We start from the raw sequence: 14,032 nt of genomic DNA, 5'->3' as shown, positions 1-14,032 counted from the left end.
AGTGCGTCCATTTCAGGTCTTCAAATACGGCAACTGATTACAAGGTGGGGAATAAAGAGGTGGCGGGAAATGACTCACTCGAGATCACACAGCGGTTAAACCAGGATTTAAACTGGGAGCCTTTTTTGGTTTCATGCCGTTTTCCTTAACCACTGGACCACACAGTCTCAAAACCACTTGAAATATAAAACTTATAGTGCGGCTGTTGAAAAACAAATGAATTAAAAAGTCATGTTGAACAAGCAACAGAATTGAAGGTGACTGGAAACAACATGCAGGCTGTATGATTCGCTTCATGGGGGAATACTTAGAACCTTTTTTCTTTGTTTTTTCTGCCCATATCCAGTAGAATTGGTTATTGAGTAATATCAGGTAAAAATATTTAGTCGTAATAAAACTCACTTCTGAACAGTTTGCTGCCCTACCTTAAGACATTCATTAGGCTGACGCACAGATAAAATCTGGGCATTTGGGAGACAGCTGGAGTCCGTATCATTAGGTAATTATTACTTATTATTAGGTAATTATCCTTATTGCCATTAGGTAATTCCACCCCGAGTCAAGGGCTGGTGCTGTTGCCTAATGCTTCTTCTCAAAGCAGATCAGATAACTGGCAGCATCACTGACATCACTTCTGGGTCACCGTTGCCAAGACCCCGCCCCTTCTGGTCTGGCATCTTCTTAAAGGGTTTTGAGTCAGTCAGTCTGTCTGTTGACTCCATTCTGAAAAGACCTCTTGTTGTCTTTCCAACCTTTTATTTTTTTCCATTAAGTATATTCAGTTTGCCTACACAGTGCCGCCCCACCTTTTCATCTTGTTCCTGTCGTTTGTTTTACAACACTATGTGGCCAGACATTTGTGGATACCTGATCATCTCACTTATATGAGCTTGCTAGACATCCCATTGCAAAACCATTGGCATTAATATGGAGCTGCCCTCATCTTCTACAACTCTGTGATGGTTAGTGTGGTGTGCCGGGCTGGTAACATCACTTCAAGAGAGGCCCACCAATCAGGCTGACTAAAAAGGCAGACTCACCTATGGGATGTATTCTGGACCCGCTGGAGGTATAAGTGGAGGAGAGAATTAAAACAAAGCCGAGTGCCAATTTATGAACTCTCTGACACTCAAACACTGAGGACTTTCAATCAATGAATCATTTGGCAGACGTTTGTCAAGAAACGTCACAGGGGCTCCATTATGCCAACGCCAATACGTCTGTATAGCACCTCACTGGGACTGGCACTGTCAAGTCAGAAGTTTTCTCTCTTTTTAATTTCTCTTCCTTTTTACTCATTTTCATGTGTGTTCAGACCACAGTGTGTGTGTTGTGTACATATATGTTTATATATACTAGCCATGCTCCACCTGTGCAGTAGTGACCCTAACCCTAACCCTTGGGTGTGAATTTCCCCTTGGGATTAATAAAGTATCTATCTATCTATCTATCTATCTATCTATCTATCTATCTATCTATCTATCTATCTAACCCTGCCAACTACGCTATCTATCTATCTATCTATCTATCTATCTATCTATCTATTTATCTAGTGTAACAGGACACACTTAAAAAACCAACAAACAAACAGGTATCACTAGCTAAGCGGAGGCGAGGTACAATCCAAAACGCAGAGGCAGACCGACTCAAACGGAGAGTGGCTTGTGAGTGAGGAGGGCCCAACCCGGCTCCCCATTCCTGACATTACGCTGCCCCCTATCCTCGGCCCGCAGCCTCTGTCTCGGATTAGCGCAAATAAATCGATCCTGCAACCAATGTATGATTCTTACCATGATGAAAGAAGTAAAATCAACCAGAATGTTCAAGCAAATTTAGAAAAAAACCCGATCTATATCCATTAAGACAGACAGACAGACAGACAGATGTTGGATTTTATATATATAAAGATAGCTATATATACATGTATATCTATATACATATAGATGTATATACAGTATATGCTTATATTGTGGTCGGGTACAGGAATGAGAGGATGGGAAACAACCAAAAGTAGGAACACCAACAGGGTTGTCCCTTTTAATACAATACAGTGAGTCCAACACAAAATTGAACCTTAAGGCACTAATGAAAAATGGTCACTCGGGTTCAAAACAACAAAATAAGAGTTTCCTGGGAGCTCCATTTGGAGGTTTGCTCTCAGGAGAGAATGGTGCCAGGTTTATTTATTGTGCATGCCAGGTGGCACGGGGACAAGTGACATTACTGGGCTGTTCTCCTGAGTTGCACAGTAAGAAGGACAAGAGATCGTAAGTGGCAGTGCCCCCTTCTCACCCTGGTGGGTTATCACATACCTTGACAGAGCCTGTGAGGCGGTCCTCCGATGTGCATGCGTGACAAGATTTATGAATTTATGCATTTAAACAGCTTCTGTAAAAAGCCACATTTCCCCCCGAGGACATCTATCTATCTATCTATCTTTTACCTAAAATTGTTCATTAGAACATTTGTGATGAGAATTTGGGCTAATCCTGCCAACTACACTATCTATCTATCTATCTATCTTAGTATTATATTTTATAAAGATTCTACAAGACACTTTTTGAGTCTGGCTGGGGTTTTGGTTGTGATTTCCCCCTCTAGTTCAAACTGTCTATCTATCTATTGTGGCAGGTTACCAGGACCCATGCTCAGTTAGAACATTCCCTTTGACACTGGATCCGGGGCAGCAGTAACGAGATGCACACTACATTCCCCGGAACACGTGTTGCCAGCCCCCCTGAATTGCTTCGGTGCCAATAGTTTGGAACACCAGAGCTCATTCCTGTTGGGCTCCGTGGCCACTGCCAGGGTGAGCTACATGGCCCAATAAGCCCATCCGGGTGGGAATGCAGCCACACCCAGAGGTGCAGCCGGAAGTATGTCAACGAGCACCTGCAGCACTTCCGGGTGGGCTATAAAAAAGGCTGACAGTCACCACTCCAGGCGCCAGATTTGGGAGGAGGAGGACAAAGCTGCTTTGGAGGGAAAAGAAGATTGTTTTGTGGTGTGTTGTGGTTTTTCTTTTCTTTGGTGTTTTTGGGGACTGTGTTGTGTCTGTGGGACATGGGGAAGACGTGCTCCACAGGTAAAGAAAATAAATCTTTTTGTTCATTTATATGTGCCTCCGTTGTCAGTCTGTGTCAGGTTGACACCTACATAGCGTCTTTGCCACACTATCTATCTATCTATCTATCTATCTATCTATCTATCTATCTATCTATCTATCTATCTATCTATCTATCTGTGTCCACCAGGGGGCACTCCAGCTCCCCAAACACCCAACACAGTACAAGCTCAGAGACAAGTTGCAGGCAGATTTGTCTTTTTCTTTTCTTTCTCCTCCTCTTTTCCTCACAGCAAGCTTCGTACTCCAATCCTCCATCCCCTCCTCCTCATCCTCTCGACTCTGATTCCTTGAGCAGTGGCAGGCAGTTCCTTTTATATGAAACCCAGTAGTACTTCCCATGTCCCATAATTGTTGCCCAGGAGCACTTCTGGGTTAGGTTGGAGCCGGACAAGGTAGGACTCTTTAGTCCACACAGCACCCCCTGGTGGCACACTGAGAACCCAAAAGGGTTGAGCTAAACAACTCCTGGTCCCATGAGGCCCTATGAGAATCCATGCCACTGTCGCCACCCAGGAGGGGCTTCTATCTAGTGATCTGGGGGAGACAATGTCCTGCGTATGCTATCTCCCATACCCTTGTTCTTTCTTTCTGCAGGCAGCCCAACTGGGCAAGGGTCCCAGCCATCCCTCACCCTATCTATCTATATAACCAACCTCTTTGTATGATGCTGCCACTAATTTGCTTCACCTTTGGAATGGTATTGCACAGGTGATACTTAGAATTGAGGCCAAACCGTTCAGTCTTGTCTTCCTTAGACCAGAGAATTTTGTTTGTCACCGTCCTTTAGCTTCCTTTATGCACTTTGACTTAAAGTGTCATCTGGCCCCTCTGCCATAACGCTCAGATTAGTGGAGTGCCGCAGAGGGGGTTGTCCTTCTGGAAGCTTCTCCCACCTCCACACAGCTCCTATGGAGATGCGCCAGAGTGACCATTGGGTTCTTGGTCACTTGCCTAACCAAGACCCTTCTTCCCATTTTGGTCAGCTCGGCTGGGCAGCTAGCTCTAAGATGAGTCATGATTGTTCCAAACTTTTTTACATTTAATAATTATGGAGACCACTGTGGTCTTGGGAGCCTTCAATGCCGCAGAAATGTTTGTGTAGCCTTCCCCAGATCTGTGTTTCTCGACACAATCCCATCTCTCAGCTCTGCAGGCAATTCCTCTGACGTCATGGCTTGGATTTTTGCTCAGTTGCAGATGCCCTTTAGAGAGGTGTGGGTCTTTCCCCTTCGGGTCCAGCCAAGAGAATCAACCACAGGTGGACTCCAGAAAACATGCAGGAACATCTCAGCAGTGCTCAATCGAATGGGATGCACCTGTGCAATAGCATATGGTCTGAATACTCGTGTCAGTGGGATATGTCAGGTTTTTGTTTTAAATACATTTCCCAGAATAACTAAATTTGGAATTTGTTTGACTGTTGCTTGATGAAGGAAAGAATTAATTTAGATGATTTTAGCGAAAGGCTGCAGCATATCAGAATGTGAAAACAGTGAAGGGGTCTGAAGAAGGTGCTGCAAACAGGGTGGCAAAGTGACTTTTAGATTCTAATCCTGGTCACTGCCTGTTGTGAAATGAAATGCCTTGACACCACAAAAGGTTTCGGAGCTGCCACCCCGTATACTTGACGTTTTGGCTGAAAAAGGCAAAAACTGAGCAATCAATCTTAACAGACAGGAGTTCAAAATAGAACGGAGGTAACAGAAGGAATACGGCGGGTATGTATTAAAGCCAGACAGGGGAAATGAGGTTATATGGGCAGGAACCAGAAGTGGCATCATTGGGCCCAGAATCGGGAGTGACATCATCGGGTCTGAGATCGGAAATGATGTCATCGGGTCTGGAACTGGAAGTGACATCATCTGGTCCGGTATCAGAAGTGATATCATCTGGCCAGGAGCCGGAAGTGACGTCATCGGGCCCAGAACTGGAAGTCGTAATCAACTAGGCAGGAACTGGAAGTGACATCATTGGGCCCAGAACCGGGAGTGACATCATCAGGTCTGGAACCAGGAGTGACGTCATCTAGGCAGGAACTGGAAGTGACATCATCTGGTCCTGTATCAGAAGTGACGTCATCTGGCCAGGAGACGGAAGTGATGTCATCGGGGCCAGAACCAGAAGTCACATTATCTGGGCAGGAACTGGGAGTGAAATCATCGGGCCCAGAACTGGAAGTGACATCATCGGGCCCAGAACCGGGAGTGACGTCATCAGGTCTGGAACCTGGAGTGACGTCATCTAGGCAGGAACTGGAAGTGATGTCATCTGGGCAGGAACAGGGAGTGACGTCATTAGGCCCAGGACCAGAAGTGACAGGCATTGGGCCCAGACGAGATTTCCCATGGTTGGTCTGCAGGGACAAAACAGAAAGGATTAGTGTATTGTGCCACCCCTTGGTCCAACATGAAATCACCTTCTTTCAAGCCCTTTAGCTGCCTCCCATGCGCACACGTGTGACACAGTGTATAGTTTGCACATTCTGCCCTCGACTCCATTGTTGTGTGTGTTATATTGATAGGTGACTCTATAAGAGCCCAATGGGAGTGAGTGTGCCCGTGCCCGGCCATAGGCTGGCGTCACCCCTTACAGAGATCTACAAGTGGCATCAATTCTTGAGCCCAGCCTGCCCTGCCCACCTTTTCAGTGTATCCTTCTTTCCAAGAGCTGAAGTTTCTTCCGACACTCCATGGTTTGTCACTTGTGAATGAGGGCGGGTGTGCCAGTCAAGTGTGCCCTGCAATGCATTAGCGTCCCACCCCATCCAGAGATGATTCCTGCCTGGTGGCTCTCCCAATCACCAATAAGTGGGTTAGGGAGATGAATGGAAGGCTGAATATTAAACCACATGTATTCTTTTGTGTGCGTCGCTTTGACCCCCTAGCGCTCGACTTGAGGAACCACTAATTATGGCAGCGGCCTCAGAAGTTCACATAAATAAAGCTTTGGTTCACCTTCTTATTACGCATGCATGGTAGGCCTAAAGATACCTCAACATGTGTCGTCCACATTGTGTAAATTACACAGTTTTCCACAGATGCACTTGTTTCTTAATTAATAAGTACATTTTGAGATGTATACAAAGGCCTGTGCGCCCGTACAGTTGAAAGTGATCACGGGCCGTTTGAACTTTCTTGTTTTACCACGGACTCTGAGCGGTTTTTGTTTTGGTTTTTTTAAACCACCTGTCTTGCTCCTCATTGATGTGCTTCTTCGGCACACAGAAATGGCAGTTCTGTTTCATGTGCTCAGACTTCTTTATTCGTTTTCAGCAACTGTCCCTTTCATTTCCCATCAACTTTTTTTTTTTTTTTCACATGTAAGACAATGTTGATGTCTGCAAAATCAAAGGGGTAACCCTACACCGCATTTCACTAGGGAGAAAGATGTTTGTCAGGAAACGGACATTTGATTACAAAGAAAAAGATGAATACATTAAATGAGAATTCCGTCAGCTGACGAGTGTGTGTCACACTTGAGGAATGGCACACGTGACACTAAAATATCCTACGGATGCTCAAGCAGCGATGAATTTTGCATCATTAGAAACGCTGCGCTTCATTCTGAAAAATAAATAAAAGCAAAACGGACTCCTCATGATTGAATTTGCGACAAAACTTAAGAGTTCCTGTTTCGCCAAAAAATTCTCAAACTATTGAAATGAATGGTGTTCCGTGACTGGCAAAACTGCCACCGTTAGCTCATATGCCGCATTTCGTATCACACAATAATAGAGAGAAAAAAGGAAAAAAAATATTTCTTCTACAAACTTTGCTTTTTCTTGTTAAACTTCAGTAAAGGTTGTATTATTTCTCCATGGAAAACTTACATTTAGTATATTCTATACATACAGCACATTCAGTATGGTCAATACGATACGTTACGGGATACGCTTTGAAAACCATTTCCCTTCCATGCCTTGCCGATTGTAAGACAGATCACAAACTGCGACTAATCTGTAGTCGGAGCGAGAAGAAGTTATCAGAATATTCCATTTCAGTTGAGCTTGTCGGGGATATTATGTCATTTCCCATAGACTAAGCATTAATATATAATCAAATATTTTAACATAACCAAGAAAATAATTCTATCAATTTAATATAATGTAGGTGCCCCAAAGGACGGATGGGGTGTCCAAACTTGGACTTTATATGAGGAACAGTGCCACCTAGAATGGTGGGGGATGAACTGCTCCCCTACTCTTTTCTGCAATCTTTGAGCATCCCAAGCAGGACTGGAATAATAAGGCGTCCCGGATGGGTATTCCCCGCATTTATAACATTCTTCTATTAGGGAATCCTAGCCGGATAAGGAATCCTATTCCATCCCTGGGGGGGGGACATGCATCCATTCTTTGGGGCACCTACAATAAGCTAAATCAGCAGTTCTCAAACTTTCGTATTTCACGCCCCCCCTCCCCCCTTTTCTACGTGGAATAATTCTGCGCCCCCTGCATAATATAAGATAGATTTGAATAACCCACGATACAACTAACAAAGGTATGATACTCGTGCGTTGTCGCGGTATCCTATCATTTTTACTTCCAAAAGATTTGCATGTGTTCAGCTAACTCTGATGAAATATTTCCAATTTCTTTTTTTTTAAACTGCTTTAATAACTGTTAAAATGCCTTGTGTGGTTTTTGGTAGTAATTCTAATCCCAAAAACAAAGAATAAATGATTTATTCTTATTTATTTTTTTTTTTTTGTGTAGAGAAACAATTAAATATGTTTTAATTTTAAAAATCTCGTAAACGAGGACACCGATAAAGTCAATCTCCGTGAGATGAACGTATTTTCGTCCGACAAATATTAGTTGTATCATGAAAATAACCCGCAGTAAATTATTTAACTCAATTTGGCAATATTGGCTACGCTGCCAATGTGGTGCAGTCGTGCCGCATTATCACCTGATCTACTGTTACCCGAAGGTTCGCGACAGATATCGATACGTCTCGAACTTTCTGGACTGAAAATACGTGACTATAAAAGCGGCGGCAGCAGCACCGCTCGTCAGTTAATCATTAGATCTACGCCTTAGAAATGTTTTATTTTAATCTTAGTTATAATGCATTTGTTGTGATTATATGCCTGCAGATTTAAATTTGAAATAAAAAATTAATTTTGATATCTTGTTTATTTATTCGACGGCCCCCTTGTACAACTTCAGGGGGACGCACCCCACAGTTTAAAACTGCTGAGCTAAATAACTAACAAATGGCTCTTACGAATGTCACATCAGGATATTGTTTCAAATTTTATATTAAATTTCCTGGCCCTCTAAAAGTTATTTACTCCTTGTTTTGTGGGTTTTACAGGTCAAAGAATTATGGGGTCACGTCTGTTTCAGAGTTTAATACATTTTTAACGATGTTGAAAGTAAGTTGTGTCCTTGAGCAAAACCATTTTGATTTTCTTATGGGTGCTGTCATTTTGATGAGTATTTGCTCTACTGCTGCAGGGTTAACTGGAAGTGGGCAGTTTAATATATTGTAGGGGTCTGGAGCCGACAGATTCACACCATTGTAGCGCTACTACAATATCAGATCCAGGTCAACATTAGTTGCTTTCTTGCAATGAAAAATTTCTGGTTAACAAATTCTGATTCTTCTTCTTTGACTAAAATTTTAGTTTACTGTTTTCTTGGATCCAGTTACGGCAAATTTTTGGCATGTTTATTTCACTCTGATTTTTATCACACATGTTGAGGTCTGGTTAGTGGTATTAGGATGCTGATTTGTTTTTATTTTTTAAATGTATTTTTCAATTAGTCTCTGTTATTAAACAGTTGTTTTAGGGGGTTTTGGAGCCTTCTGATTATGATCATGTTTAATTTTGGAAATTCCAACCATTTAAGAAGTTATCTAATTTTATCTACATTTTTTTTTTGACCATCTAGTGTCTTCGGAGAATCTTTGGGTACCAGTTGTTTGTGTCGAATGAGCGGTTGCTCACGAAGAAGCACATTACCTCCATTATGAGGGAGCGTCAGTTACCGTACTATGGCCATGTGGCGCGATTCCCGGTGGGTGACTTACTCGAAGGTTCCTTATTTCTGAGAACCCAAGCAACTGGACCAGGCCAAGAGGACACTCACGTAAAACCTGGCTGTGGCAGATAGATGGTCATTTCACAATGGACAGCGTGTCTGCCCTGGGGGTTGCCCACTGGGATCCCCAGCTGTTTCATTGGGTGGTGGGTGTGCCAGTGCGTTGCACCAGTGCATGTTCCCCATACCTGAACCTGACCTTGTCCACCACCTTGCATTTCTCATTATTGCTGCTATATTTTGTTCCAGTCATCTGGACCGCTTCAGTTGTTGCTAGGGTTGTGTCCTCAGAGATCATAACTTTCAGGTAACAACACAACGGGATAAAAGATCATCTAAAAAAGGACTTCCTTACTCAACCTGCGGATACAGAACCTTTCTTTCTAAAAGTGTTTGGTGTTTTATCCTGTATTATCGACCACAATTTTCGTCTCTCATTTTGGCTTTGACGCTTGTGTCCTTGATCTCCCTGTCCTTCCACCACCCGGCGACAACTTAAAAAGCCAAACAATCGCTGCATTGGGCTCAAGAGAAATCTGAGCAAAAATTCAAGCTTCGACGAAGACTATAGAGCTTTCATGAGTGACATTATTGAGAAGGGTTATGCAGTCAAAGTACTCCAAGAAAGCCTGAATTGCAATGTAGGTAAGGTGTGATACATTCCACATCATGGTGGGTATCATCCAAAGAAAAAGGAGATTCGAGTGGTCGTAGATTGTACAGCCACCTACCAGGGGACTTCTTTTAATGAGGAACTACTGAAAGGTCCCAACTTAACTAACACGCTCATTGGCGTATTTACGAGATTTAGAAAGGAGCCAGTGGCATTAATGGCAGACGTTAAATCAATGTTCTAACAAGCTCAAGTTCCAGATAAAGACATTGATCTTTTACGCTTTTTGTGGTGGCCTGAAGATAATCTAAGAAAAGACTTGTAAGGATTTCCAATGACAGTACATCTGTTTGGTGCTACTTCCTCACCCAGCTGTGCTTCTTGTGCTTTGCGTAGAACAACCGAAAGTGCCAGAGATATACATTTCGTTAGGAAGCTGTTAACAACACTGTGCTCCACAGTTTCTACGTAGATGACTGCTGAAAGTCAATGGCAACAGAAGAGCAAGCCATAAAGTTGGCAAAAGATCTCCAAGCTGTCTACCTCACCAAGTGGCCGAGTAACAGCAGAGCAGTTCTATTGTCTATGATGTGTGGTTCTGAGTTGATGGAATGGGCTGCCCACCTCCATCCATACTGCTGACTCCCCAAATGTATTTAAGAAGTGAGGGGAGACCCATCTGTTATGGGAATATCTGTCTAAATGACCGAAAAAATAATTTGCTCTGTGATCTTTTATATCGGTGGTTAATTTATTGTCTAAGTCTAATCGCTTTACTGATTATAATCTATGATTGTAAATTACTAGTGATGACGTGTGACAGTCACCTTTGTTACCCATCCTACTATACTTGCTGAACAAACAGGCCCTAACCTAATGTTGCTCGATTACGTTTACCTCTTTTGTAAGTCGCTTTGGATGAAAGCGTCTCCCAAGCAAATACCTGCAAATACTGATACAATGAATTATTCTATGTTTTCTATTTGTAATTATTTTAGACTACTTTGCAGAGGCCTCTTTTCACTGTGACTTTCAACAGGTTATTAGAAATAAACTTGATCCATTAGGATTAAAAGTCAAGACACAGGTAAAGGGTAACTATTGACTCTGCCCTGAATTTTAAATCACATATTAATCAGATCACTAGGATAGCATCAAAGCAGCAGGTGAGCGCCCACAGCCATGCAGATGACACACAGCTTTACTTATCGATAGCACCTGATGACCCTGATGCTCTTGGCTCTCTGATCCAATATCTTAGCAGTATTTCTGAATGGATGAGTAGTAACTTTCTCAAACTCAATAAGGAAATAACGTAAATGTTAGTGATTGGCAAATATGGAATTAATGAGGGTATTAGAAATGAACTTGATCCCTTAGGTTTAAAAGTCAAGGCGGAAGTAAAGAATTTAGGGGTAATAATCATGAACTCTGACCTAAACTTTAAAATCGCATCTTAACCAGACTACCAGGGCTGCATTTTTTCACTTCAATATGGCGCAAGTTAGTTCTCCTTATAACTTTGCAAGTTGCTGAAAAATAAGCTAACGTTTTTTTTTTCCAGTCAACTAGATTACTGTAATGCACTCCTCTCAGGACCACCCAGAAAAGAAATCAATCGATTGCAACGAGTGCAGAATGGAGCTGCCAGAATCTTAACTAGGAAAAGAAAATCTGAGCACATCACACGAGTCCTGGCGTCGTTACACTGGTTACCTGTGTCATTTAGAATTGACTTTAAAATGCTGCGGATGGTTTACAAAGCCTTAAATAATCTCACTCCATCTTATATTTCGTAATGTCTGACACCTTACACTCCAAATCGTAACTTTAGATCTTCAAATGAGTGTCTGCTTAGAATTCCAAGAGCTAAACATAAAAGAAGTGGTGAGGCGGGCGGGCGGCCTTCTGCTGTTATGCACCTAAAATCTGGAATAGCCTGCCAATAGGAATTCACCAGGCTGATACGGTGCAGCACTTTAAAACACTGCTGAAAACACATGACTGTAACATGCCGTTCTCATAGCTTCATTTTAGTTTAATCCCGATGCTCTGTACATTCAATTAATTATCATTCCTGGTGGCTCCATAATCCATCCTAAGCCCTACTTTCTCTTCTGTTCTTTTTCTGGTTTTCTGTGATCTGCACCACCACCACCTGACAGAAGCACCGGGATGTCCCTCCATTGATGGATTAAAGGCCAGAAGTCCACATGACCGTCATCATCAAGTTCTTCCATGAGAACCCTGAATACAACGAGGGCGGATTGTGTGGTCATTTATGTTAGGGGGGGCTGGGTGGTCTCGTGGCCTCGGAACCCCTGCAGAGTTTATTTTTTTCTCCAGCCGTCCTCCCTGGCCATCGGACCTTACTTTTATTCTATGTTAATTAGTGTTCCCTAATTTTAATTCTTATTTTGTCTTTTTTCTCCTTCTTCATCGTGTAAAGCACTTTGAGCTCCATCATTTGTATGAAAATGTGCCACAGAAATACATGTTTTTGTTGTTGCTGAATCTTTTTCTGTGTCAAATTAAATCCACTGGGATTCGATATATCATAAGAATTAAATGTGAAGACGTCCAAGCGGGTGAATAATTTTTCTAGGCACTGTACATCAACCAGAATGGCTAAAGCAAGTGAAAAGTTTCATAGAAGAACATTGTAAGTATCATCACAGACACACACACACACACACACACACACACATAGAGTATAATTAACTTCAGGAATAAATACGTATTTATTATTTACGTGGAATTGTAGGCTCTGTATATATCAGTCTTAATTTAATGATGTTTGAATGACAGAGCTACAGCAAAGGACCCCTCGGTCTGTTGATTAAACCAGGCCTCTGTGATAGCGCTAAGTATAAGCAGCTGCTTGAACGCCAGCAGTTAAATCTAAATCTAAACACAGTGTGTTTATGTAACCCAAGCTTTTAATCAGGCAACCATATAATCCACTGACACAAAGTATCCTTAAGAGGTTGATATTTAGGAAAGTCTTTTTAATTAGACCTTTCAGCAGACCAGATTTGTAAGTCTTTTGTGTTTCTTATTAAACCTGACTGAAAGTAAATCATTTTTATATTATCATTATCATTACAGGGATGAAATCTTTCATGTCTTAGCTTACTAGTGGAAACTTGTTAACAGAATGTCCTTCCTCAGCCAGCTAGGATACGAATGGAGAATAATGCCAAAAAAAAATCCCCTCCGTAATCCGTTTCTGTAATCAGCTATATAAAATGATTTGTTTGCATTCCTGGGCTAATAGATCTTTGGTAGCAGAAAATATCATCTTATCAACGGGAGTCCCTTAATTAATTCTAATTGTTAACTGCTTACATGTAATAACATCCATCGTCCATATCCAGTTTCCTTATTTTATCCCATTTGGAGGAATTTTACAGCTCTTAGCAATAAAAAGACACAAGCCAGGAACAACCTGGAATGTCAGTGTGGCTTTGCGCCCAGGATACGGGATTTTAAAGCTCAAGGACACCAGTGCTATTCCGACATCTGAATTACTGTGAGACTCTTAGAAAGCAAAAGTGTCGGACTGTAGGTCGGCTGACTGACTATTCATATTATGTATCCATCCATCCATTATCCAACCCGCTATATCCTAACTACAGGGTCACGAGGGTCTGCTGGAGCCAATTCCAGCCAACACAGGGCACAAGGCAGGAAACAGACCCTGGCAGGGGCGAACACACACACCCACACACCAAGCACAATTTAGGATCGCCAGTGCACCTAACCTGCATGTCTTTGGGAGGAAACTGAAACCCACGCAGACACAGGGAGAACATGCAAACTCCACGCAGGGAGGACCCGGGAAGCGAACCCGGGTCTCGAACTCTGGTCTCCTAACTGTGAGGCAGCAGCACTACCCACTGCACCACCGTGCCGCCCGTGTTATGTATTATTTATCATATTATTATACTATCGTCTACTGTTGAATTCTGCTCTGTACTTGTTGTATTGAGGATGACTTGTGTTCTGTTCTGTGTATTGTATTGTATTGACCCCCTTTTTTTTGACACCCACTGCTCGTCCAACCTACCTGGAAAGGGGTCTGTCTTTGAATTGCCTTTCCTGAGGTTTCTTCCATTTTTTTGGGGGAGGGGGATTTTTCTTGTCTTCTTAGAGGGTCGAGACCTGGGGGGCTGTCAAAAGGCAGGGTCTGTTAAAAGCCCATTGTGGGACTTCTTGTGTGATTTTGGGCTATATAAAAATA

Source organism: Polypterus senegalus, chromosome 16 (assembly GCF_016835505.1).
Source record: "Polypterus senegalus isolate Bchr_013 chromosome 16, ASM1683550v1, whole genome shotgun sequence".
Lineage (NCBI taxonomy): Eukaryota > Metazoa > Chordata > Cladistia > Polypteriformes > Polypteridae > Polypterus > Polypterus senegalus.
This window is presented reverse-complemented; position numbering follows the sequence as displayed.